General features: G+C 42.5%; 1 long non-coding RNA gene across 3 annotated transcripts; it reads right to left on the reverse strand.

The window, feature by feature from the left end:
• Positions 1–43: 43 nt before the first annotated feature.
• LOC130149305 (uncharacterized) lies at positions 44–27,853 on the reverse strand. 3 transcript variants are annotated; one of them, XR_008821857.1, is made up of 4 exons: positions 24,915–27,853; positions 13,196–13,379; positions 493–13,120; positions 44–276 (listed from the first exon to the last, which is right to left on the reverse strand). It is a non-coding gene; the product is annotated as an uncharacterized LOC130149305 (long non-coding RNA). The 3 variants fall into 3 exon arrangements; XR_008821855.1 differs by having other exon boundaries at positions 46–276; positions 493–6,879; positions 24,915–27,775; XR_008821856.1 differs by having other exon boundaries at positions 50–276; positions 493–4,919; positions 24,915–27,775.
• Positions 27,854–27,933: the final 80 nt, after the last annotated feature.

Consider the following 27,933-nt stretch of genomic DNA (forward strand, 5'->3'; position numbering starts at 1 on the left):
GCTTACATGGAAAATGAAGCACTTGGCAGGGGTGCGCTTTGACGCAAATGGCGAACCAGAGAAGCCACTCCCAGGTGGCTTACCTGCCCCGGCGAGCGCCCGCCTCAGCGCCTCCCGGGCTGCAGCGCCGGACTCGGTGGAAAGCGACCCCGCAGGTCAGCGGCCGGCTGGGGCCGGCGCCCCCTCTCCCACCGGTGGCAATCAAGAGCCCCGCCGGAGTTCTAGACCAGCTGGTTCTCATTTCACCTGAATTCTGTTCAGGATTGACTCCTTTACCTGCAAAAAAACTAGTCAAGATCTGTTCGGGTGGTTTATTTTGAGCAAAAAATACTTTCTGCCGTGCCAGCTCCACCTGAGCAAAGCCGCCCCGCCGCCTGGTTTCTGCTCTGCGCCCCCAGCCCAGGGTCACCTCGTGTCACACTTGCCCACGCTCCCTCCCAGGCTGCTGGAGCCATCCCAGATATTTTCCCATGGTATTTCTTCACTACTTACCAATAACTGATCCCTTAATGTTTACTGTTTAGTTGACGAAGATCCTCCAGTTTCATAGGAAGAAATGAAAATGCACATGCCGATTTTCTCAGGGATGCCTTCAGGATATCTTTTTTTCTTTTTTAATATATACTTACATGGAAATCTGGAGCATAATGCACTGAAAGCATAAGCAGCTTTAAGCTGGGAGACTTTAACTCCAAGGCCTTTAAGAATTTATTTGCTCTCTGTTTATGTTACAGACTAGCTAATTCACTTTGCTGCAATCAGAAATCCTTGAAATGTTATGGTTTTCTTTGGGTGGCTGAGTTGACATTTCATTCAGGAAATAAGCCAAGAAATAAGATAATGGAAAAACAGGAGGATGGAACAAAGAAAAAGAAAATAATCGGGAAAAGCAAGGGGATGGATTCCTCAGTTTCACGAATTTTATTACCTACAGAAGTGCAAAATGGGTAAAAACGCACGTAGGACTGACTCCCCTGTCATCACTCTTCTTTAAAGCAGATTTTGTTCTCCATTAAAATAGTCAGTTACTTTAAAAAATCCAGTTTTGTTTTGAGTAGCAGAATACATCAAAAGACCTTTTTTTCTACTCACCCATCATGTTATGAATTATTTATTCAGTATATCTTTTTTCCAGAGGTATTTTCTGTTGAAAGACATTCTGCAAATGGGACTTTATTCCTTTTATAGTGTAAGGAAGCAGTTACCTTTTTGTTACCATTTACAGTAAGAATAAAATATAATATTGGTAATAACAATAAAAACACTAAGCACAGTACAGAATCATGTAATCTGGCAATCAAATCATATGGCTTACAGGAATAGAAAGACATTAGATAGTTACTGTATATGAAAGCAAAATTTGAGCGAGGCTCACAGGAGAAGAATATTTGTAATTTATGCCCCTAAGCTGCAGTCACTTGACAGCATCAATATTTAGTTTCACATAAAAAAATCATTTGTGCCAAATATCGATAAAAGTATTGTATTCCTATTTGTTACTGTATAATAGGAGGGTCTAATGCTTATTAAGCCATTAAATCTACAGAAGAAGGCAAGACCCCTACAAGAGTGTAATTTCCAGGAGAAACTAAAAGGCCCCTTTTAAAAGATTTTCCGTGAAGAAACTGTGTTATAAGAAGGGCAGAAGCACTGGCAATCTGCATTGAGAAATGGATTTGTTTTCCTAAACCAGAAAATCCTTATCTTTCAGTAAAGTGCAAACTTATACTAAATTATCTGCAATGGTCTTATCAAAGAACTGGCTCAGCTCAACATGGAGACATGTTCTGCAGCTGCAGGAAAAATGTCTTGGGGCCTCCACAGACTGTTTTCTGGAGCTGATCCCACACTGATCATCCCCTGATTTAAGGGTAACAGAGGAAGTTCAGCACACAGTTGGGAAAGGCAATGAATTGATGGCTGACAGGCTGTAAATTACACTGGATTAAATTTCAACACATTTTCTGAGAGCATGCTGGTTGGGACAGAGTTTTTGTTGTTTTTTTTTTAAAATTTAAAAAGAGATTAAAAAGAAGGAATCAATCTTCTGCCTGCTACTACAACGTGCACCTTTCTTCAAAGCAGTCTTCAAGGACATTATTCCTCATGCTGGCACAGTACGGGTAAAAAAAAGGTCAGACTACTGGCAGATAAGATAGCTGGGAGCACAGCAGGAGCCTGGTCTCCAGCAATGACTCTGGCATTGTTTTGTTGGTACGGTGTCAAGAGAACTTAGGAAAGAATTTGACCCTAGATTTCCCTGAAAAGAGATTTCCAAAGAAGCAGCAACTTGAAATTTTCTGCCCAGCTCAGACCTTTTCACACTCTCAGCGACAGCACTCCTTAAAATGGAAGCAGTTCTGTGCTCCCCTCTCTAATTTTGGTAAAAGGATGATATTGCACAATCAGAAAATCTACGAAGCCAGAGGCGGCTTCGTAAAATAAAGTGGGGAAAAAAGGGTTTTGTACTAAGGGGTAAATAAAGCAGGATTGTGTAAAGGCAAATTTAGTACTATATATAGGGCTACAGCTTGATATATCCTCACTGCATAAAGTCTGTCCCTTGGCCAGAAATTCTGATATTTTAGTGTCTTTCATCCTACTTAAAAGCGTTTTAAAAAAAGATCTCTGTCCCAGTCCATTGGTTAATGTGTACAGAAAAGGTTCTTCAATTTTATTTCTCAGTTTCTTTTTCCTCATACTGAGAAGTCACTAACTACACTTCAAAAAAAGTTTTAATTCTTTTTTTTAGATTTGAAATCCAAGCAATTACAATTATTTTTTTTAAATTATTTTTGCTATTGTCTGAATACTTGCTTTGGAAACAGGCCCCCCCTGGAAGCTCCACAGATGAATGGAAGAAAAGTCATGAAGCATGGAGCTGATGGTAACATCTGAATGGCCCACCACTGTCCATAAAACAAATAGTACAGAAAAACTTGTTCGCGACAGCCCAGCAGCTCAGGGGATTCAAGTGTGATGCAGACAGGACAACAGCAGCTCCCCACCCGCTCTGTTCTGCAACGTGCTGGCGGGTGTTGCCCTGTGTTAGCGTCTCTTGCAAACACCGTCTGCCCACAATCACAGAGTAAACTGCAAGGTGATAGGATCGTGTCTCTCATATCCTCCTTCAGTAAAAGGAAGGAGCATACAGAAGGTAGCATGACAGAATCAAGATAAGAAAACAAGGCTTTGTAAAAATGCATTACTCCGTAAATAAGAAGAAGGATCTGAGACAAACTCTTCCTCTTCCTGGTATTGATATGAAACACCACTGAAGGACAGCTTTTAACACAGACAAGAACTACCAAGTTTCACCTTTAAGAGGTCGACCCTAATTTATGCTTGTTTTCTTATACTGCACACACAGAACTATATGAAACAATCACAAGAATATAAAATTCAATTGTTTCCTGGTGTTTGTTTTGTACCATATAAAAGATGCAATTTGGACATGCTGTCATGCTGGATGGAGTCTGGAAAACCATCCTCATCCTTCAGGGATTTTTTTTTTTAGGCTTTTCACCATCACTGAATTTAATTAATGATTTGAAATTAATGGGTCAGTGGGTTGGAATTAATGGGTCAGAAGTCAGTCATATTTGCATCCCTAACCTGAACTTCAGCTGCTTGTAATTTATGCTTTGGGACTTACCAGTCTGGCATATGGATGCTAAATTATGTTTGACCAGCGATTTCAAAAGACCTGGAGCCAGGCAAGTCATCTGCTGAAACAGGAAAACTCTAGAAGCAACCTGTCAAAGCTTTAGTCAGCAGGTAGCTCTCAATAAGTGACCTTTTAGAAGTGACTTGGACAAGGCAGGTTAATGTAAGTGACAAACATCATAACACAGCTAACAACAAGAAGAAAAGCCTGGCCTCTCCCGTAGTGTTGTCCTGCCAAAACTGTATGGGAGTCACTCTTAAGACAAACTAACTTTTGTGGCAAATGCTATCAAGTCAAGCGTTGGCAAGGCACCCGCTCATGCTCTTTTTTTTTTTTTTTTTTTCCTTGAGAACCTAATACAGATGCTATACATGGTGTGTTAGCGTTTGCTTAGTGGAATCAATAAGAGGATTATGGCAAGAGTCTTCCTGCAGCTGCCAGCAGCTGCCAACTGCACGCAGTGTGTGGCAGAGGAAAACCAGCATCTGGCTCAGGCATCTCCTCAGAGAGGGTGGAAGCCTTAGCTCATACAGCCAGCCTTAACATGAGAAATTATTCCATTGCTGGCACCATCCCGCAAACTTAACCAGTTCCAGTCACTCACCACACATCCCTACTGATGGTAGCTTACAGGCTGCGAAAACGGTGTGATGCCCTCCAGCTTAGCTGACTCATTTCATTTACAAAGAATACTTAAGAGGAAATGCTTAGAGAGCTCCAGTCCCATTCTGCAGAAGTGAGTGTCACCTGTTTATTTCTGTCTGTGCTATAAATACGCTATATGTATGTAACTGAAAGAAATCAGCATTCTATGGAATAGGACTATGACATGATGAAAGTGGAAAAAATAAAGGAATTAATCATAGTCTTTACTTTACCAGTAGTGCTTGCTGTGCTGGAAACAGTCTCTAAAGCTGGCTTCCAGATGAGCTTATTCAAACTCCTGAACCGAGAAAAAAACCCAACTCTTTTTAATATGAATGGCATCCAAAGTGTTAGATCTTTGTCCTGTCTGAAGTTAAGCCTGTAGCTAGGAGACCTCAGTCATTCAGCCCTTCTGACTTCATTTCACTACATAAAAGAACTGGATGTTTAGGAGAAGCTTAACAGGACTGGGGAGCCCCTGTAACCGGTGTAGGGGAATACAGACCGTAGTGTGCTCCCTTGACAGTCGCTGGCTTTGCATGAATAAACTCTGATTAGCATTGTCAGCATCCAGTTCATCCAATGGAGTGAAAGCAGAATATTTTTCCTAACGAAAAGTAACAAGAAGTGTGGCACGTTATTTTTGAAAACTCAAAAATCTGAGATGTCAATTATTAGAGATATACATAGAGGTCAGTAAGGCTGAGAAGTTACAGCCATTCCAGAGCATACATTGGCAGGGTCCTGCACCACTCAAGGCCTGTTCAAAGATTCATGAAATAAATTTCTGGTGCTTAGCAGAGAGAGGCTTTTACTAATTTTCAAATTTTCCAGCAAGCAAGATCTTTCTCAGGTCTAATCAAAGAGCTCATCTCTCCCTACAAGCCTTATCTTGTTTAAACCAAAAACATTACAGCTATACCACCAACAATCAAGGTAATTTGAAATTAATAAAACATTAGAACTGGATAAAAAGGACCCAGAGTTTGAATATAATGACTCAGGAATTTTATACCGATCTCACACTTGGCACATACCTACATTCATTCAGGAAAAAACTTTTGGAAGTTTAAAATTAACATCAAGCTACTTGAAGAGGCAGGTTTGAGGCGAGCCTCCAGGAGCTCCCAGGGAGCCAGAGAGGAGGAAGCCCGCATTTCTGTTGCTGTGAGAGGGAGTATTTTGTGGAGTCTTCGACAGACACTTGATAGCAGGTTTGGTGGCAGCTGCAGGTCACACAGCCACGCAGACCAGTCGGCTGTTTCTTAGTGACTAAAAACCTGTGTGAAAAGTGAATACTTCTCACTGTTCCATATCCTTTAGCCGAATATCACCTAAGGCACAGATGTGGTGACTGTCCATAACTAAACAAATATTGCTCTTGAGATCAGCGAATCTCCATGGAAAATGGCTGCATTTATTTTCCATGAAGCTGTGACTAAAGCTTTGCCCATGTGACTGCCTGGGGACGCTAGATGAAAGGGATCCTGCACTGGGCACTAGTAGCACTGACAACCTCTTTGGAAACTGCTTGTGAGCAACTGGTCTCCTGACTCACCTGGTGCTGGCTGCAATACTGGGATGAAGAGCAGAAATGGCCTTAAATTGGAAGAATGCTGCTAAGTGCTGAGTGGTACTGGTACTTCAGAAAGCAAAAGCTAAAATCATAGTTGAAGGAACAGGTGGCCTTGTGCTTCTCTGCACCAGGGAAGCAAAGCATGAAATCAGAACTGCTGAACGACTGAAAAAGCAAAAATAATATAAAGAGGAAATCAACAGCAGTGAAACTTGTTTAAAGCCGCTCAATAATAGATAGCACTTTTCTGTTTTTATGTACTTAGATGGACTAAAAAAGCTTGATTTATCAATTACCGACATTATGGGGTGCATTTTGTAAAGCAAGGTTCAAAAATGGAAGTAGTCACAAGCCTGGACTTAAAACGCATGTATTGCCACACCACCTACAAGGAGCAGCTTGCTCCCCCACCTACTAGCATGGATGAATGAATGTTGCCATGTACAACAGCGTTAATTTTGGATGAAAGTCACATTACTGTATGGGCTATACAAGGCCTATTTATCTCTTAATAGGTCTAAGAGAAGATCTAAAATGATAAGTACAATCACAGAATTCTTCCTAAATCAGGACATTCAATGTATAATTGCTTAATTATGTTTTCACATTCTTAGGCTTCTTTAATTGATTAAAAAATCAAGACACAAGATTGCATGAGGCAACCGGGGAGACATCTCGTCAGTTCAGCTTACAAAGAACTCTACAACTCATAAAGAAATGTCACATTTTAAAATTAAAGTGTCACAAACTGCCCCCACCTCTTGATTTAAGTGCTTTTAATCACAGGTTCTAGTTTGTAGTCTGTACAGCGCCTTATATTAAACACTATTGAAAATCTCTAATTAAGACCCAACTCTTGCCCCTAAGCCCAAATATGCAGGGTCAGGTACAGATTTGCTGGAGTGAAGGTCAGAATTCCATTGCTGGCATTCCAAGTCTTGAACAACCGCCACTGACAAGTGATCCACGAGTACCTCATGGTATTCAGTTTCTGTCAAGGTAAATACATCGATTGGTACTAGAAGATTTTCATCAGCTCTTTCCAGTGAGACTCTAGACCTCAAGCTATGAACTAAGCAGGAAAAAAAATGAGCCAGAGGAACATTCAAAGAAGTTGTGGAAAGGACCCACTTTAAGGGAAAATATTAAAATCACTTCTTACGTACAGTTACCTGACCTTTCTACTGAACTAATAGTTGTGACAAAGACCGCGGTGAGACAACTGTACAAACATTTATTTATCTGAATAAATTTAAATAATTATTAATGAATTATATTGAAAACATGTTTGTCTTTTTGTAGCTGGCTAAAATGTAGATAGTTGTGCAACACCATGGTTGTTTCTAAATATAGCTCTATATAGGGCAGCCCTTCAAACTGAACAACAAAATGTGGACTTGAAATTCAAATACAGACAAAAAGTGGCTCTTCAGAGATACAAAAATATTGATGCCAAAAACTTGCAAGCTTTTAGCTTGTCATGAAAAGCAGCAATAAATGATAAATGCAAACCCAGTACTCCTTATTTTCAAAACCTGACGAGCCTACAAAACCAGACTTGCAGTAGTGCACTCTACTGCAAAAGCCAACAGTGCTTGTTTATTCAAAATAGAAACAGTCAATACTTTAAGAGCCAACTACGAGACACCAGTTCAGTGTAGATGGTGTCTAAGGTTCATGCAAATGTCACATCGCATGAAGTGGCTGTGCAGAGTAGGCATGGTAATGTGTGCACATTTTTGCTTGCACCTTTGGAGTTATGACATTCTAAACATCAAGCACTTACATTCAAATAATTTCAAATTTTGTACAGGAGCAGTTGAAGATTTGTAGGTCTGCTACAATTTGAACAGATATAAATGTCAGGCAATAGACACTTTAGAATGGAAAAGGATGGCACATGACCTCAGATTTGCAAGGCAAAGCTCGTTAAGAGTATTCCGGCTCAGTTGCCGGTTACAGCTTCATTTATGAGAAACTGTGCAGGGTGAAAGTGAAAGGAACAAAGCAGTTTCTTTTTCTTGTCTACCTATCTCTGTAGTCTGACTAGACTAGATGTTATCTAGGCTTTTTTAAGATAATACGGTGATTACTACAGTCCTAACAGATGTGGGTTTGGTATTTTCCTTTTCATTCTTTTCGTAGATTTTAAGGCAGGGGGAGAATTTTGAATAGATGAACCTACTGTTCGACAGTGACCACTGACTTATTTGTATTCTGGTACCTCTGGCTCTTTATTTGCTGGGAACTCAGTGGTGTTTCAGTCCACTCCAGACCACAAGAGCCTCCAGCACTCCCCAGTAGAACTAAGGAGGCTGAAGCACAGTCAGTACTGCATGCACACTGTCATTTGACGCAATTCCTTTTGCATTCATTTCTGCCAAATCAAATACTTGGGTGAACATCTGGGTGATGGCAAAAATATTCTCCAGGACCTTTTTTTTCCTCCACCCAGGCTGGTTAACAATGTTTAATTGTATTGATGAAGGAATCAATAGCTTACGGCAGACATTTTTCAAATGCAGCTGTGCTGGCCCAAATCACTCCCCAGTTCCACTAGTCTGCCCTGCCTGGAAAAATTAAGCATTCAGGTAGATCAGTTAGATTCAGCATATGTAATGTGGATAGAGTTCATAAAATACTCTTGCTGGCCCAGTTAAATTAAGTATATGCTATGTACAAAACCAGCACTGCTCAGCATCAGTCTACTGATTCTTCTGACTTGGGCCCTATTCTGAAAGGTACACAGTGCTTTCTGAGACATGCTACATACTTCAAGCCTTCTTCGGTATCAGCCCAAGTAATGGTCATAAGCAACCTGAAAAATCAAGGCTGGGAGGAACAGTCCTTATTAAGACAATCTCTAAAGTTCACAGTCACAGGAGTGTTCGTTTAAATAGTGCCACATTTTACTCAAAGCTGGCCGTATTCAGTGAACGTCCCTTTTGCTTGTGGCTTCTTTCTCTTCTGTTTCTTATAAATGGCATTGCACTACCCTGGATTCTGACTGGACACATGATTGGCTTGGGAAAACATAAATACCAGCCAAAGGAAACAGAACTGAAAGTAAATAAGAGTCTCCTTTTCATGCGTCCTCTGATCTGTAAAATAGATAGATGTGTTTCCTTCTAAAGGCTGCATTTCCCAGCTGTAAAACAATAGAGCTCCCTCCACCAGCACTTCTGCAATCTTTGTCACACAGCTGTGGAGTGTTGCAAACTGGTAACATTTGTCAAGAGTACTCGTAAACGCATGAGGGAAGCAGTGCCATGAAATTCTTGCTCCTAAACTGTGGGGAAAGTTTAAGTTTCTGTTCTTGAGTTCAAAGTAGTTTGCATGTTTTGCAATGATCTCAAACTATAGTTTCTGGTCTGTAATCTTGCATTAAGCCCTGTTAATTTTCTGGTACACGAGTAGGAAAGGGTGTACTGTTGCTTTGTTGTTTCCTTAGTAAAGCTACAGACAGATGTTTCAGGAGCAATGCATTTATCTTTCCTGGTAGCTTTTTCTTGTGCAGGCATATACTGAAGAACAAGTTTCCATCACGGCTTTCATTTCACTGGTTTTCATTCACACTTCTATGTTACCCATAAATGCCTGAATATACAGCACCCCAACTGAATAGCCCTGAGGTTGTATCTTCGTGTTGCAGCTCTGCACAAATGGGCAGACTGTGCATTTCAGAAGGTAAGAAACTAACAGGCTCTGCGTGAAAAAAACGCGGCAAGTCGTATCCTGGGTCAGCCCTGGTCCTATATCCCAGTCAGGTAGGAAGGAGCTTCTGCCTCCTTTTCCCAGCTTTTACCAAGGGCTACAGCTTGGCTGGCCACAGTTTGGCCTCCGTGGAAGCAGGTTAGCTCTGACCACAGAAGCACAAACTTCCCGTGAGCGTGGAATGAAACATCTAGATACTGAGGTTTATCTGAGCTTGGCCAAATGTCTCAGGAGGAAGGAGCGCTCCCCTGGCTTCGGAGCTGTCTGATCACCCAGTGCTTGGGACTGAAGTACTTCCTGCTTAAACCACACACACCCCACCCCCCCCAATAAAACCTCATGCACAAGGAAAGGGAACTCCTTAACTGTGCTGCAATTATAAAGCAACAGATGACTTAAACCTGGGAGGCAACGCAGCTGCATTTCAGCAGACAGGAAATGTTGCATAGTCACAAAATGTTGCATACACAATACTAGAGACTGACTGTATTTAACCCTCTGCCTTGTGAGTGGAGAGGTCGGGTGTGGATTCCACACATGGGCTGTCTTCTAACTTCCCTAGAACTCAGGGCTATTTAGACTTCTTTCTGGTTCACACCTGTTGTTAATTTTAGCATTTATGTAGGACTGCTACAGCTAAGACTGAGTTCTCATTTAACTTCAACAGGATACATGCAGTGCTTACAGTATATTCTAAGAAACTTTAATTAGTTCACATTTTCATGTGAAATAAAATTACATCAAAAGTATTCTTTTAACATAAAACACCAATTCAGTATGTTTTTCCTTCCCTCAGTTTTGCTACAGTGATTTTTACAGTGCGATTATAACTAGTTTTTCAAACTAAATGAATAATAGAGCTTTGAAATAGTTCTTGTCCCTTCAGACACTTCATTGGAGATAGTTTCTTTATAGGGGTACCATCATCTTTTCAGCCTCAACAGTTCTACCCACTAGTTTACCAGTGAGATCATTTGTGGGACTGCGGGCGTTCATAAATGTGGGGGATTCAGGCTCAAATCCCTTCCTGGCACTGAGGGACTCAAGGACATGCTTGTCAAGCTCATTTTGAAATCAAGACCTCCCCACAGGCCTGTAGAAGGAAACATTCTCTGGTCTTCCCACAAACTTGTTTTAGTTCACAGAAAGGCACCCAGGAGCCACTGACCTACAGGCAGAATGGGACTTGCTGCAGGTTGGGGCGCTGAACTGGGAGGTGAGCCACTGCACGGGCTCAGCTTCACACACCGCTTATGCAGCTTATCTGATAACCGCTTAACGTACAATATGTAACAGCGCTCCGAGCAGGTGCCAGAATCCAGTTTCCCACTCCTAGGTGAGTGCTCTAGCTGTTAAGCACCAAGTGTCTTAGCTAACAAACATTCCTCCCGCCCCTCCAATGAGAAGAGTACTTAGGACACCTTCCAGAAAAGGGAGGAACCAAAGTCTGACTGCCCCGCTGCTCAGCAGGGACACAAACCTTACTTTGCCACATACTGAAGAGGTCTTCTAAGTACTAATCAGCAGCACCAAGCAACTCTCTCTTGGCTTGCTTCGTTTTTAAAAGACTGCCATTCTTCAAAGATGAATTTTTGAAGAAGCCCAAAAGGGGGAAAAGCTTCAGACGGACAATGGGTCCTTACTGCTGCTTGCATGGCACACCGACTGCTCTGGGTCTCCTTGCAAAGAAACTCAGCTCTCAACGTGCACTACAGAGGACCGTAAACGGGTCCAACACTTTATCTTAGAAACTTCAAAAATTTTTTGGGCAGTGCTCACTGTTGTGGCACACTTATTTTTTGGCTTTTAGCCTAATTAATTAGTGCAAGGTCACCAGGCCGTCTGTTTCAGAGCAGGGCTTAAATCCATGTCCTAATTTATTGCTCAAGCTAATGGACCGTCTTTCCTTGCTGGGCCTGTTTCCCAATCTGTAAGTATGAAGCTGGTCACTGCAAAAGGCTCTGTCGAACACAAATGACAGGCATGGCTGAAACAGCACGTAGTATTAGCTTTTACCTAGCGAACCTCGTCACACTTTCAAGGCAAGCAAAGCAGCTCTTTGCAGTTTGGACTGCCCTGGAAATGTGTGTGTGCACATCTTTGATTCAGATTTTTATTATTTCCTGCACAGACGTATTATGCAAGCACACTAACTGCGTACAATGAGATCACTGACAAAGGATGTAAATAATACATACGAGATATAGCGGGGGGTGAAGAGGGTGGACACTGCTGAAAATAACTTGGATGATAAAATAATCAGATGATGGTATGAATTTTCAACAGACTGACTGAATACTCATTTAGACGGAGGAATGTGAACACATTTGCAGTGATCATCCTGACTCTGCCCTAAAGCGCAACTCATGACAGAGAACAATAGATAATAATAGAAAGGTATCAATGATCTTGTGAACTCTGAGCCTATATTTACTGGAACAGTAATAAGCTGGAATGCTTTGACTGGATGTCTGCAGCATGCAGGGATGAAAACGTGGGTTTTCCGTCCAGCAGAGGGGGCTTGGCAGTAAGTTTGCTAAACGCAAAACCAAATGATTTCTTTCAAAATTGAATTAAACTGACTTTTATAGGAACTTGCAGAGTATTAAAGATAAAACCAGAACTTCCTATGAACGAGATACAAATATAAACAGACACAATTCAAACTGAGTTTTGTTCAGGCTATCTTTGTTTTCCTTACTTCTCAGTGTGGCTTTTCTATTTCAGCAGAAATACCTGACAGGCACAGTGTGCAAGTAAGGAAGTTCTTGCTAATCCCCTTGAAAAGCTGAGTCCAAGTTCCTGTTAAACCTGTCACTGTAAACTACTTCAATACATGTACAAGAAAAAAACAAGGAAGACACTGAGGTAAACTTCTGGTGGAAAGTTCTCCAAGCCACCAGAAAACTGTGTATTTGAAGGCAGGACATGTCATCTGAGTGGTCCAGGAGTTTACAGAATAGTTATCTGATCATTTGAGGCCAGTTTGTAGTTTTAAACAGTAGACATAAATCTGGATAGCCACAAGAGCCACTGGCAACCTCACAGTATGGGTGAGACCAAACCCACGGATGTAATCCAAGGTGGTGGTGTACAGAGTATATTCTGTAGAACATTTAAAGCTAGTGCTTAGTGTTAAGTTGCATACAGTGTTACGTCAAGACAAAAGAATGACACAGATTTATTATGAATTTAAAACAGGCTGGCCAGTCTTCTGGCAAATTCTCTTTTTCACGGTTAATTGGATTTGTTCCCCACATACTGTTTCCTTGCTCAATTTCCACTTGCACAGAAGAAAAATGCAGGCAGGTGCAGTTGAATACCTGAGAATTATATTCACTTTATTACTTCTGAATAGAGTTTAACTCCATATGCGAGTCCTTGAATGGCACCGTTCAGTGCTGTTCCAAATCTGATTTTTTTCTTTCTAGTGAGAACTAGCTGCCAATTTTAATGACAGATTCTGGTAAGTGTAGTTATGTTCACCTCTGTGGCTCCAGCTTCTGGTGAAGGAAATACTGAAAATAATGATGAACTAGAGTAACTTAAAATTAAATTCATGCCAGATGTAGCAGAAGGTGCAAATGACTCACCATGACCAAGAAGGGTGCAACACTTTCCCTCGCCGCTGTGAGGATGTGTGCAGCAGCAGTCCCCCCGCAGTGATGCTGGTGGGTGCAGCCCCTGCAGCAGCCTGGGCTCTGCCCACTCACCGGCCTCCCCAGTCATTCCGGTGAGCTCTTCTCAGAAGGCAGGACCTCAGCAGCCACTCTGTGTCTGTGGGGTACAAGAACAGACACGCATGTAGCCCAGTAATTTTCCTTAAGTACTAATATACTTCAAAAAAAAGAGTACGTGGGGGAGGAGGAGAATTCTGGTCATCTGGTGAAATAAAATTATCATTTAGTGTAGGTATCAGATTGTCTGTTAAGCCTTGTAAGGTATGGAAGTGCATGTACTATGTACTGACGTACTATATACCACTGTATTTCTGACAGAAGGAAAAGGTGGGCTGTGAGGGTTACAGCAATCCATTGGGAGGAAGGGGAGGAAGGCAGGTCATCGTGTCCTCCGTCCCTAAACCAGGATCCCAGTTAATGGCACCAGTTCTGCTAGATGGTGATCCCCAGGCCCTTCTGCCTTTAAGAACCCTCATCCATACCACATCTGCAACACTTCCACCCATTGCTCTCAGTTCCCCCAGTCTTTGGGCCCAGTGTCCTCCACATCCTTTACCCCACTTCTCCAAACCCATTTCAAAACCTCTCTCTTCTCTACAGACCTGCCTTTCTTCTCATAAAATAAGAACACCCAGCCTTCCACACCTGACCCAGTAACCCTGGGCTACACATCCTTCCTGGACCTTCCCTTTCTGCCTGCCTGGCATCGCCCCAGTGCTGCTTTCTCATAACCCTCAGGCACTGCCAGCACTGCCCCTGCCTTCTGGCCCACTCCCCGGTGCCAGGTCCCCCAGTGCCAGGACCCCTCAGTTCCCTTTGGCCACTGCAATAATCTGAGCTCCTTCCTGGCACCAGCTCCTAGGGTATCCCCTCCTCGGGCGCACTTTGTGAGAACGGTGACTCTGCTTTTCAGATGGGAGGATTTCAAAACATACTGAATTCACAGCTGTAAGAGCAGCCAGAGAGGACTTGGCTGAGGGACAGCAACTGGGTGCCAGTTTTGTAAAGCAATGCACTGCACAGCACTGCTGCGCGTGGTACTGGAGAGGACTGAGGAAGAGAAAAGAGAAGAAAGGTGGCCAGTTATGGGAATTTGCAGGAAAAAAAATAATCTGCTTTGATGTTAATGACCTGAGTCAAAATACAAGGAGGCTGAACTTCCCAGAAAGGAAGTTCAGTAACAAGGAACCACAGATAACCTTCAGATGCTCAACTGAAAACTCTGGAGGAGAAGGTAGACTTAATTCTCAGAAAAAAACCCCATGTACAAAGTATACTTAATATCAAACAGAGAAAGAAAGCAAAAGACAGACAGCGTCTTGAAACTAAAAGATGTATTAAAAAGAAATTACTGGAAGCAATTAGAACACATCGGGCTGGAAAGCTGAAGAAGCAAAGAATGGAGTAAATTTTAAACTCAGGACATTGGAATCTGTTCACACAGAGGAAGGTCAGATGGGGACAAACTTCCAGCAGTATTATGGAAGAAGCCAATAAGAAGTTAGCTGGGATTAGCACATAGGGAGTACAATGTTTTAAACATTAATAAAAGAAAAATTTAAAAAAAAAAAAAAAGGAAAAGGACTGTGAACTGGAGGAGAGGAGACAGGCTAGAAATGAAAAAAAGAAAGAAAGAAACAACAGAATAAATATTGGATGGGATAGAGAGGGGAAAAGCACAGAACAGCCCATTCTAGCTCAGCTCATGGGAACCTGCAAATGACCTAAATCTGCTTTATTAATAGCCAATGTCAAGTTTAAAGTCGTGTGGGTACAGAACTTTTCACACGGAGAGGCAACTATCTGTGCAGGTTCAAAATGGACAGGGAAAGCATTGTCTTAACAACAAAGGATGTACCAAAACTAGGAGCCCAGAAAAGTAAGATGACATCTGACAGCTCCAAGCATGAAATATTCTAGAGCAAGTGAGACTCTAGATGCTGCTGACCTAAAAGTTAATAGACACTGCTGCTGCTGCTGCTATTATTTTAACAAGGGCACAGCTTCTTCCAGCTCAGTTCATCTTTCCAAAGGCACTAATTATTTGAAGGAACAGTAGGTACATCAGAAAATGTATTATAAGCAAATACCTACTTGCCTTCCTTCTGTTCAGCGTATTTACACACATACTTTTTAAAATAAAAAAAAATACAGCCACTCCTGCGCCTTCTTGCACATGAAATGAAAGCAACAAAACCCTGGGTTTTAGGGCATCAAAAGATGCAAATAAGAGCCCAGTTCAAGTATGTTAATATAAGTCCCAAGAACTTTCACGTGAAGGTATTACAGAGATCCAAGCAGACAGACCGCTTTGCAGGCACGCGTCTGAGTGATAATCAGACAGCTTAACAAGAAGTCCAAACAGTCTCACTGGTGTACCGTATGATCATTCTCTTAAGACCACAAAAAATACTGGGTCATATTGTCAATCCAGTTCCTCCAGGGATGAATGGAGCCCCCCTTGATATGGTGCAAAAGAGAAGTAAAAATACCCAACTAGAGAAGGGTGTCTGTGCTGAGTTCCCAGTGACTGCAATGGCTGAGTCACAGCGGGTTCTTGGACATGCAGGGGAGTTTTTGCAGGAAGCCGCCTACCACTTTATTTACGGCTCCACTTGAACTATGCCATTCGACTCAGCTCAGTAGATGATTTTTATCACTCTAGATGTTGTGGATGCATTTGCAGAGAGACACTTTCCAAAAGGCCACGTATGTTTAGTGTCAGTTTTTCATGAGCTTTCTATATATTCACTTCAGATGGAAGAAATACTGCCCTTTCTCCCTCCAGTACAAAAGTACCGTTTCTCCATCTACTCCCATTTGTTTGAGTCATACCTGACCTGCATGCACGCTTCGTGTTGCTGAACTTTATCGGTTTAGAGACTAGCATGCTGTCATTTTAATCCTTATGAGCACAGGCAGCTACAGCAGCACAAAAGCACTTACCTTCAGCATCTGGACAATTCTGGTGTCTCATCATTACACTTAAGTAAGGCAGGAGCTCAAAGATCCAGAAAAGGTGGGGGGAAACAGTTCTGCCAGCCTGTCCTGTCTCAACTCAATGATCTTACGTTCAGCACCTGGAGACAAGAGTCCTGCTCTCCCCCATGCAGCACGTTATCCTTCTAGCAAATAACATAATTAACAGGTTTGCATCAAAAAAACATTCTGGAATGCTAGCAAAGTTTATTTTTATACCTTTCTTCTTTGTAAAGTACAGAATTATCTTTAGAAAACTACGTTAACAAAATTTAATTGTTTGCAAATTCCAGCCCTTAAAATTTAGACAGGGCCTTCCTTGTCTCTTCCTGCAAATTCTGCTCTAGTTTTGTGACAGAGTTAAGATCACACAATTCACCAGCACCCCTATGTCACTCAGTGCACAAATGTGTGAGTGGGCAGATTTCAGCTTGCATGTGCAAATGTAAATCTGATCTTGCCCAATTTTTCAGTTCTTGGCTTTGTAAACCACATAACAGTGCAGTGTGCATGTCAGCGTGCAAGACGGGAGGAAGGCTGTGGTATGTGCTGTACTGAAGTGCAAACTGCTAATTAAGAGAAGAGAAGAGGAAATGGGGTAATGATTCTCTGGAACAGCTATGGGGTTTCTGCACAGTCTCATGACTGCAACAAAATCCTATTTTCAGGGAGAAATGGCTGCTGGATCCCCAGCGATGGGGACTTTTCTCCATTCATGGAATGCTCCTTGATGTAGTAAATGCAGCAGAGTACAACGCCATGACACAGACCCTCCCAAACCTGCCTCTTCCTGTGCAAGCAAGCCGTCATACTGCCCCAGCCCTGAAAAGGGAGCTGGGAGGAGATAGAGGAAGAGACATAAAGAGAAGAAAATACCTCAGTGTCTCTCTGCATATACTAGTATATAGAAAAGTTTATGCAAATTAGACTCAGCCCCAGGACTTCTGGGAAGTTGCCAGTGACGCTCTCAGTGTCTCAAAGTTAAGGTACGAGTGAAGTTAAAAGAGAGAAGTCTCTTAAAGCTGCTTCTAAATAGCCAGCAAAACCATCCAGTTCCGTCCAGCAGCAATTACTTTGGCAATCTACGTTGGCAGCTTTGGACACTCAAGGATCACTTTTTCTTCTTTATGCTGCACAGAACTTTGCTTGCAGCTCATTTTTTAAAACCAGATTCAGCTTTAGCCCTGCCTTTCAAGTACACATTTGAGAGATCATCATAAGCAGAGCAGAGAAAGGATGCTGAATGAATCACAAGACATGATGTATTTGCTAAGATTTGCAGGCTGTACCATTCTCGGTATTTTATGCAGTGGGTCTGTCACATGAAGGGGATTCATATGTGATCTGAAACAACTCAATGAATGCAACACCATGAAAACCAGCTCACCTCCCCAGCCTCAAGTCTAGTGTTTCCCTCTCCCCCCCAAATCACACCCTTCCTACCCTTCTACCACCACCACAACCACATGTTGGCACAAAATGCACAGAAAATAACCACATTCAGATCTGCCTGCTACCTGCTAGTGGAAACTGGGAATTCACTGGAATTCAGGGAACTGGAGGCAGGTCACATGTATTACACCCTTTATACCGCAATTTATCTTCACAGTTGACATTTTAGTTTCATGTATGTTGTTCCGTTTCCATGAAATTAACCTTTTTTAAAAAAAAAAACCAACACCCCCAAAAAAACCAACCCACAGTCTTTCAGGGGGATCAGAAACCAATTTCAGGAAACACTACCAACTTTGATGGTAAATGCAGCCACTGAGAGTAAATGTATTCTTGTGTGTTTGTGTGTATCAGACTAAGTTTTTTATTCAGTTTCATATAGAAACAGAGGAGGAAAAGTGTAGTCTGCTACGCATCTTACTGCTGGAATACCATACTGCTATATATTGCAGACTTACCAGTGGTGAGCTATTTTTAGTATGGCCTGTGACCAAGCAAGAAGTGAGGATGTTTTTTTTTCCCAGTGCTTGAACCAGGTAAGCTGCTTTTTCCAGCCCTGATACCTGGAACACTCCAGTGCAGGTATCTCAGCATCGCTGCCTGGCACACCTTTGCCCTGGACTTCCCCGGTCTGTAGCCAAATGGCCAGTGACTGTGCAGGGGAAAACTGGATACTAAGAAAGTAAGGGTAAAATATGCAAGCAATATAGAGCCAGAATGCACTAGCAGCATTTTGGATGCTGAATTCAAGTTTAATGTGAAGTCATGTTTGTGTCCTTCCATAGCCAAAAGCATATCCATCACATTCCTATTACAGAACCAGCACATACTACAGAACAAAACGTTCACCTTGCTCAAAAAAGAAAAAAAATCCTGAGGAACATCTGAAGGTCACAGGACATTGTACTATTGTTACTGTGTTTATGTACTACTGTAATGGGAAATCTTCTGAAGGGCTCTGATGAAGCTCCTGCCAAGCCTTTGGCAAAGAAATCTGAACTCACAAAAGACCTCCTCCTGACCAAAACATATACTGTAAGTACAGACTTGGGAAGATACTGGAGCATTTTTAATGTGCCCAGAAATTCTGGTTCTCTAGCGGGCCTCTGGAGCTAGGCAAACCTCTCGGGATGTGCAGCACATTGTCTGTAAGTGCGTGCTCCACCTTCGCCACGGGAAGGCACGGCACTGTATAAGCATTAGAAAGGGCCTGACAACTGGAAAATCCATACTGCCTGTCAGTATTTTAACCTTCCCTGACAGACCCTGAGAGGAAGTAAACCTATTTATATGGGAGATCATGAGAGAGGACACAGCATTTAAATTCACAGGTTACTGTATTTCTTGGTAGTATTGTAGTAGGTGCTTGATTGCATCTGTTTGCCTACAAAAGCTGAGGGGGAAAAGCCCCAACACTTGACATTTGAAGTATTCTATCTGCTTTTTCTTGACAAGTTATCACCCAGCTAATCTGAGCTTTTAAATTGGTGATTTGAGAAATCTAATTACAGAAATTCAGCTTAGATATATACTAAACCAGCAATCACCTGAAGGCTGCATTAACCTATGTTGGATGGGGCTGTACTGTTAGGAATATACAGATCATTCTGTTTAGAAGAAAACCCAGGAAGTCATGGACATAGATTTGGTACTGCTGCAGAAACTGAGAGGTTACTCAGGCCATACTCCAAGTCATGGTATAAGACAGAGCCACAACCGGACAGCTGGAGCAAAGAGCTAGAGAGAAGTACAAATTTAAACTGTTTGCATGTAAGAATAGCTCTAGCCACTTTACCAAATGGCTTTCCTGTGAGCAAAGTTGTTAGAATGACCTGTGGTTTGAGTTCATCACATGTCACTACTCATACATTCAATAAGTTTTTGAAGGTCACCTTGGCAAGCTCAATTCAATTTGTGTGACTAAGTCTAATGCTTCCTTCTAGACTCATTATCAGATGTTTTGCCAGTATTTTGACGTTATTATGAACTGAAATAGATCTGCAATTGAAATACAGCCTAGCACTTCTTTCCAGTTTAAGATAACAGAATAGGACTTCTCACAGTGCCAGAAGATGAAACTGCGTTTAAAAAGTGAGTCACCAGACGTCAAACCTCCCAGCAAGAGCAATTCAGTGAGACATCTCCAGAACTCCAGGAGGAATTCCTCCAGGCTGGGCACTCTTCCCACTTTCATAGCCTCAATTACCTAATTCACTGATAGGGGACAGACACCAAGGTCTGCATGCTAAGCTACGCTGATTTTACATAATGTAGTATTTCTTCTTAATTAATCCAAAAGTACATGCAGGGAGGTCTGTATTTAACTAATATAGATCTTTCTAAAATTAGAGAATGCTTCATTAATGTCATGGGATGATGTTTCTAATTTACCACTTTAATGACAGATGCCAAATATTCTGCATTTAAAGGACTTTTATCTTGTGTCAGAAATTGCCAGCTTATCCTTCTGATTCCTAGAAATTCTGCTGGAGTTGGAATATGGTATAATCTATTCTGAACACAGCTTGTTGAGTTCACATGTAAAATTGGCTGAGGTTTGCAATAAATCTGAAGAGGAAGGATGTCAAAAGAAAAAAAATCCAATACTTTTTCCACAAGAGCAATTATGGTGGGGATTTTTCCTTTCCTTTTCTTGGCAAATGAGGAATTAATATTTGTATTCTGGAGTAGACTGTTGAGCCCCCTATCAGGACCTATCTTTTCTCCAAGTGGATAGGGGAGGAACAGAAAACTGGCTAATTTCTCAATAATTTGGAAACTGAGCAATTAAAATTCCTATTAGCTATTTCTTGCCTCAATTTTGCAGACATATGTTACATAACTAGCCAAGACCATAAGCCAATAATAAAATCTATACAGAATCTAGCCATACAGTAGAATAAAAGATGCAGATTCACTAGTTTCTATTTGATGGGTGTAAGAGTTATTAGATATTGCAGGACCCTAATATATTCCATCATCATAGGAGTTTGGATGGTTTATGATTTTGAGATTAGACTGTAAAAAAGATCTGTTAATTAAGATAGATTACAATCACAGTAGAAATGTAGAGGTCAGCATATCATGCAGTAGGAAAGCCCATAAAAGATGTTTTCTCAAGACTGAGTAGTGATAGTGTTTTATTCAGATCCAGGCTTGATAACTTCAAGTATTAAATATCCAACCAAGTAATCTGAAAGTGTCTCAGTGAATTGTGAAAGAAATACAATTGTCCACCTGGATCTGGACTAGAAGTTGCAAGATACTGCTATGCCATCACCTGATTTCTCAGCTTCCTATGTGCTGCTTGTGTCTCCTATAACAGCACTGTACTGGTCTTTGTTCACTTTAAGAACAAGACCACTTTTTTCCTTTTAATTTGGACTACTGAGTCTCTCTGCATTCAAGGAAATCAAACTAAGATTTGGGTCCATTTGACCGTATTAAGAATTAATTTTAATCAGTTTTGGTTAACTGAAAACCAAAGGTGAGGGAACATTGAGTCATTTGCTCCACCTCACCTCAACCGTAAAAATCCTCACACGTTGATTATGCCCGTGAATGAAATGCATCAGAAACTGATTCCACAACCTTCGAATTATTTCAGCTCAGCATTTGTATGTGGTTTGAATAGATGGAATCACGGCAGCACTAGAAAGGGCATCTACACTGTTCACCTGCAGCAGCAAGCACAAATTTGTAGTCACATAAACCATGCAGGACACAATCTAAACAGGCACCGAAAACAAAGAGAAGTGGTAGAAAATGCCTGTAAGAATATGAAACTGTAGGAGCAGAAGGTACACTGGAGGCCTTTTTAGATTATTAATTGATGTTTTCCTTGGTTTCCTCAAGGTTCCCACTCAAAAATAAATTTTCCCCAAAGCTTATGACCTCTCCTTGCTCTCTTTACAGTGCGCATCCCCTTCCCATACTACATGGAGATAGATCCAGCTGCCTGAGGACTCTAACTGCAGGTACAAACAGTAACCTCTGCCCCAGAACCCACAGTTCAGTGCCATGGCTGATTTTCCTGTGCCATGTTACCACTCTCATGGGCTTGGGATCTGAAAAATCATGAGAACAGGGAAGTGGAGAAACAGAGAATGTGGCTTCAACAGCAAGGCAGAAAGCTGCTGGGGCAGCAAGGGAGGCAATGGAAAGGGAGCAGAAATCTGACTGGCTTAGCCTGGAAAAGATCTTTTATTATTATTATTATTATTATTTTTTATTTGTATTGTGGTTGCCAGACTGAAGCAGAACTAGAACTGGCTCTGAAATTCAAGGTCTATGCTCCTCCAGCAAGCACTGAAACTTCTGTAGTCCTGTAAGTGTATCTGGAAGCCAAACTACCTTCATAGGGTTCTGCTTTAAAATATCCAATTCAGTATCTATAGCAGCAGTTCTCCTGTGTGAGCAGCAGCCTGCTACCTCTGCAATTAGCACCAACATTATTTTTAGGGATCCAAAGTTCCTCCGTTAGTTGTGGAGTACACATGTGCATGCACACACACACAAAGCCAAGCAACACCAATCTCTCATTTGTACAAAAAGACCACCAGAAAGCAGGCAGCTCTTCCACAACACTTCTACCAACAATTTGAGGCTTTCCTTTCTTTTTTTGGTTTTTTTTTTTTTTTAATCTCACTCAACTAATTACCAAGAAGGATGTCTGGAGTATTGAAATGTAGAACACCCAAACCACATTTTTGTATGGTTAACTGTTCAGCATTTGAATCCATGAGGCTAATGTGAAACTTGATTTGACTTAGTAATATCAACAAAAGAACTTCCACTGAACCTCAGGCAGGGTCCATTTAGTCTGGGCTCAAGGAAACCAGCATTAACTGTCCCAGAAGAAGGAAGTAATACAATTTAAAGTAAACAATTACGGAATAGCCAGCTTTGAAAGAAACTTCCCTCATCGCCTCAGAAAATGTATTACTTATTTGAAGCATAACAGTTTATATCTCTCACAGAGATATACTTCAGACAATTTGGCCTATTCAGAGGAACTTATGGGAGGGAGAGGCTCAACTCAGTAGCAGTTTTAGTACATCGTTAAGCTTGCTTAACTTCCAAAGAATAAACTTTTCATCCTAGCCAGTAGGCATGTGCACAGCCATCCTTTTCAGAAGACAAACTCACTAATTTCTGTCATTCATCCTAGCGGGACGGGATCTGACTTGTATGTTATCTGCAGATAATGAACGCAGCACAAACTCCAGTTCAGACAGAAACTATTAATCCTCTACGAACTGGCTAGCCCTTGTCTATAGGTGTGACGCATATCAAGGCTTGGGAGCAGATCGGTTACATCTCAAAGTCTATTTTGTTCTTGACATAATGACTTGCGTTTGCTGCAAAAATGGTGCCATACAGTCATTGGTCTTCAGTGACATCATGGAATCATAGAATTATTTAGGTTGGAAAAGACTTTTAAGGTCATCAAGTCTTACTGTTAACATTTTTATAGCCATTTTGCCTGGAATTAAATGACTTAAAGGATAAGAGGATGACTTGTATTCATCAGGCCCACTCTATTATCTCTTAACTTAGAAAACAATAGTATGGATAGTATGGAAACGGAGGTGTATAAGGAAATATCTAGTCATAACAGTTACAACTTTTGGGCATGTCCCATTTGAATACGTCAAGCTCTGACCTTAATACCTAGTTAAAATGGGTGACGGAGGTTCACACTTCTCTCAGTGCTGGTAGTTTCAGTGCATCTGAAAGCAGACTCAGAAACAGTGTGGTGTCTAATTTACTTGCAAAATCAAAGAATTCCGATTTCAGGGGTTTCGTTTAAATGAAAATTCAGATTCTGGAGAAGAAAACAAAACCCACTAAAACAGGAAGGATGGTATTGTGGTTAAGTTTCTAGTATGGGGCTCTGAAGACCTGAATTATGTTCCATTCCTAGCCCTTCTGCAGATTATCTCACTCTGTGACTTTAAGCAAATCACTGAATCTCTTGGTGCTTCAGTTCCCCTTTTCTAAAGATGATGTTGTGGATTTGGTCAGTTTAGATAATGAGTGCTTGCATGTAAGAGCTACCATTTACAGTATCAGCACAAGAAAGGCTCTAACCTCAAAACACTAACAGTAAAAGACGTGACCCTATTTGCTTGACCTGTTCTTACAAGAAAAGAGCAATTTATTAGACTTGAAAAAAATATTTTGGTTACTCATTGACAAGTGGCTTCGTAACAGTAACACAATTGAGCTGATATAACATTCCCATGTTAATTCCCACACTAATCACTCACTATACCAAATTCTAAACAGCATGGTATTCCACGGACATATTGGCCTGCTGATTAATACAGCTTCTTAAGAGAATCAGTGTCTGCTTCTATTCTCAAAAATTAGGAACAAAGCTGAAATGGGGAGTGCCTGCTGATTTTCTAAGCCTCTAAAGTTTTCTGATTTTTTTTTTTTCCCCAGAGGACTGTCCCTGCAGAGAGGATGAATTCAGTGAGGTGTGGAGTGCCCCATAAGGGAATTTATACTGGGGAATACCATACATGGTATCACAACGTCCTCCTTCTTGGTAGTTTCACAGGGCGAGGAAAGGCTTGAAGCATAAATAAAGGAAGATCTGCCTGCATTACACTGCCCCTAGTATGGATAAGAGTGTGGTTTTTGAAAAAGCAAAGAGGCAAATATCTCATGTAACCCCAACAGATACATTACCCTCCTACCTTCAAACCCATCCTCAGAACCACGCTTTCCCTCTTGCAGCCTCCTGGCAGACCTTCCCTGGTGTCTGTGTTCCCAGCACTCTCCAAACAGATTCCCTCTAGCCTTTGCCCTGTTTCTAGCCAGTAAGCTGTGCTCCTGCTGCACAAACGCCTAGCAAATCCTCTGAATTTCCTGTCATTTTCCAAGCCAGTGTTTACAAAATAGGGGTAAGGACTTTTATTTTTAACAAAAGCTGACTCTGTTCTTTATCCTAGCCTTGGGAGATTTACTGATATGACCCTTCAGATCGAAAGTGTTTACTTTCCTGCCCCAAGAAGCAAGAGAAAGGAGGAGATGGCATAACATCTCCGTCATTTTCTTTCTCCCCAGACTTTGCCTTTCTCTTCTGAGACCATCAGCAGGGAAGAAAGGAAACACAATTTCTTTCTCCACATGGAATGGTACTTTGTGAAGAGGAGAAAAAAAGGCATTTCACAGGGAAGGCTTTACTTACCAAACAGACTCTAAATCTAATTCACGTTGCAGTAAGTGCCTGTTAAGCTGAGTGACAGCGCAGATCAGAACCACCTGAAGTGGCAGCAGAGCTTTCCTGAGACCTCCTCCCTGTGTGGGCTCTGCCCAGCAGCTCTGCACCGGCCTCGGATTTGTGCGCTGCCCTCTGCCGGGTGCAGGAACCTCGCTTTACCCAGCCCTGCTGGCATGGAGCTCTTTCCAAGGCCCAGATTATGGGGATTTTAAGTAGAGGGAGAGGAGGTAAGAAAGGGAACAGAAGGATGGGGATGTGGGGGTTGCAAAAGGAAACACGGGTGTGTAAAACTGAATCTATCCCAAGAAAGCTCAGCTTGTAGGACCTGCAAGTCTAAAACCCCAGCTCTTCCTATCAAAAAATCTTCACTTGCTGTACAAGTCTCCTTGACACGTTGTGATTGATCCCCACTTCTCCTGGGAAAGCCGTTTTAGAGACACCTTATGGAGCATCTCAGACCACTCTCGTTATGATTCACGTAGAGATGGTATCAAACTCCATAAGCAGCAGTCTGACACACTTGGCTTTTGGTGTCCGAGCTGGCAGGCATGCTCCATCGCTCTCCTCAGCGACTGTGAGCTCACCTACCCATTCGAGCCCTGCCAAGCTCTGAAGCTCTGCAGCTAAGTATTATTACCACATTCCTGCTCAATGAAGAAGATTTTTTGGACAGACAGTTTGTCAGCTGCGCTACTCAGTACATGGCAGACAGACCGCACGTGCACCTGGAGGATCTTTCTTTCCCTTGTGATCTTACAAAATGAAAAATTACATGGGAGTGGAGCTTTCCTGGCATGCCTGCAACAACCTGCAGCCAACCTCCATCTCATCAGGAAACACTCAAAACACTGCGCTGCATTACAGCCATGCCGTGCTCCACTCCTTAAAGGCACAGTGATGGCAGGAGCCAAGGGTGCTGTAGCAGGGAGGTAGCTGGGCTGGGCGCCTCGGGGTCTAGGTGAGGAGTTAGAGGGTCTGCGCTGTGCTTTTGGCTCTGATTTACCTCTGTGACGCAGTTAAGCACTTCAAATATCTTTTCTTTGGAGCGGTGGCAGGGAGGAAGGGGACTCTGTTTTGCCTAAGTAGGCTTTAAGTTGTTAAGGGCAAGGCCTGGTTGCGCTGCCTGTCTGAACATGAACAGTGCCTTATACAAAACAGCCGCTGACTCTGCTTGCTGCATGGAGCAGACTACATCAAAGCAAACAGTGACAAAACATTTCTCACTACTGCATGTTCAAATTCTACAGTAAGTTTCAGTTCCACCATTCCTTCATGCTTTCGTTTTACACAGAAAAGCAGCTGAGCTTCCCTCCCCCAGCTGCTTATGCCAAACCTTAGCTTAAGCTTGGTTGCTCAAAACTTGTTTGAAAGAGGATTCTGAGCGCAAAGCGCATCTCTATGCCAGGCTTCAAAATTAAGATCGAGCTCTGTTTCTCCAAATTTATTACAACTGTACATGTACAACAACATGACAGAACATAAGTAGTAAATTTTGGTGGCTAAAGTATCATCAGAAATTTCCAGGTTCATGGGCTGCACGTCACTGTAAGGTGCTGTACTGCCACCAGGTTAATTCAGTCTGTGACCACACTGGAGTTTGAAAAGAATATTCCGTCTCAAAGCAGAAAATACATTCTCTCAACTTCATCCCAAAGGACAACTCACAAATCCTTGCCAGCCCTTGTCCCCTTAATCTTTTGACAGAAGCATTTCCTTTTCATTGTCACAAAACATTGTGTTGACTACAAGGGCAAAAACATCCTCTGCCTGCTCCTAACATAAAGAAGCATTCTGGCTGCCAAGCCTGCATGTCGCACTGCATGGAAGCAATACATTCAAGTATTGATTTCAGATTCAAGAGTCAGTGGAACTCTTCACAAAGTTTCTGTATTTTTGCACATGCCTACACCAATGAATTACTGCGCAAGGTATGTATTATGCTTCTAAAAAGACAAGGAATAATCAGAAGAAAGACTTCTTGGCCCATGAAGCAGGTGTTGGTTACTACTTTAAGAAAGATCCTCTTTGGAAGAAAGCAGACTTTTCTGGAGCTGCCTGAGGGACCCCATAAGACACTAGTTTGGAACCTGTGGTTTCCTATCTCCCTTCAGGTGAGCAGAAGAGCATCCCAAGCCTACTGCGCTGGCTGCTGGGAAGGTTACAAATAGCACTGGGGATTTGAACAGTTACTTCTAAATCTGATTACTCTGTAGAAAACCCCAGGGAAATTCTGTTCTGAGAACTCAAAACCCAGTGTAGCATCTGCACAGCCTCTCAGTAGAAGGATCATAGATTTCTCTGAATGTTTCTCTCACATTAAAATTATCGGTCTAAATTTGCTTGCCTTCTTGGACATTTAAGTTCTACAATAAGCCCTCTCACCTCTTCTGCCCATGCTGACCTATCAGGTTTGAGGAGAGCAGCTATCTTTGTGTTAAAGCTTCCTACATCGGTTGCTGGCTTGCTTTTCTTGCCTTTATTCCTCGCCACGTTCTGAGCAGGCTGCCGGGTTATCACCTACCTCTAGTGCCCCCCTTCGCCTCCCTCTGCCCTCGGGGCGCTCCTCTGCTCGGCCTCCCCAGGCAGCACCTCCTGCCGGGCCCGCCCCACCTGCTGCCCCGGCTGCTGCCCCGGACACCCGCTTCGCTGGGGCTATCACAGAAACCCCAAACCAAAAACGAAAAGCAAAACAAAAGCAAACAAAATAAAGGGGGGGGTGGGGGGGAGAAGGGAAACTAGATTTGGTGGGACAGATGAGACGGGGTCAGCCGAGGCCGGAGCGCCAGCCCGGGCGGCCGGGCGCGGGAGGGGGAGCGGCGCGCTGGGGGCTGGCCACGGCGCCCCGGCAGCTCCGGCTCCGGGCGCTGCTCCGCGGGCTCGGCGCGGCTGCGGCCGGTTCGCGGCCGCATTCGGAAAGTGAAAGTGAAGCGGCGGCCACGTGTTTTCGGAGAAGGCAGGGGAGGAGCCGCCGGCTGAAAAGCGCCGC

The sequence above is a fragment of the Falco biarmicus genome, chromosome 4, assembly GCF_023638135.1.
Source record: "Falco biarmicus isolate bFalBia1 chromosome 4, bFalBia1.pri, whole genome shotgun sequence".
NCBI lineage: Eukaryota > Metazoa > Chordata > Aves > Falconiformes > Falconidae > Falco > Falco biarmicus.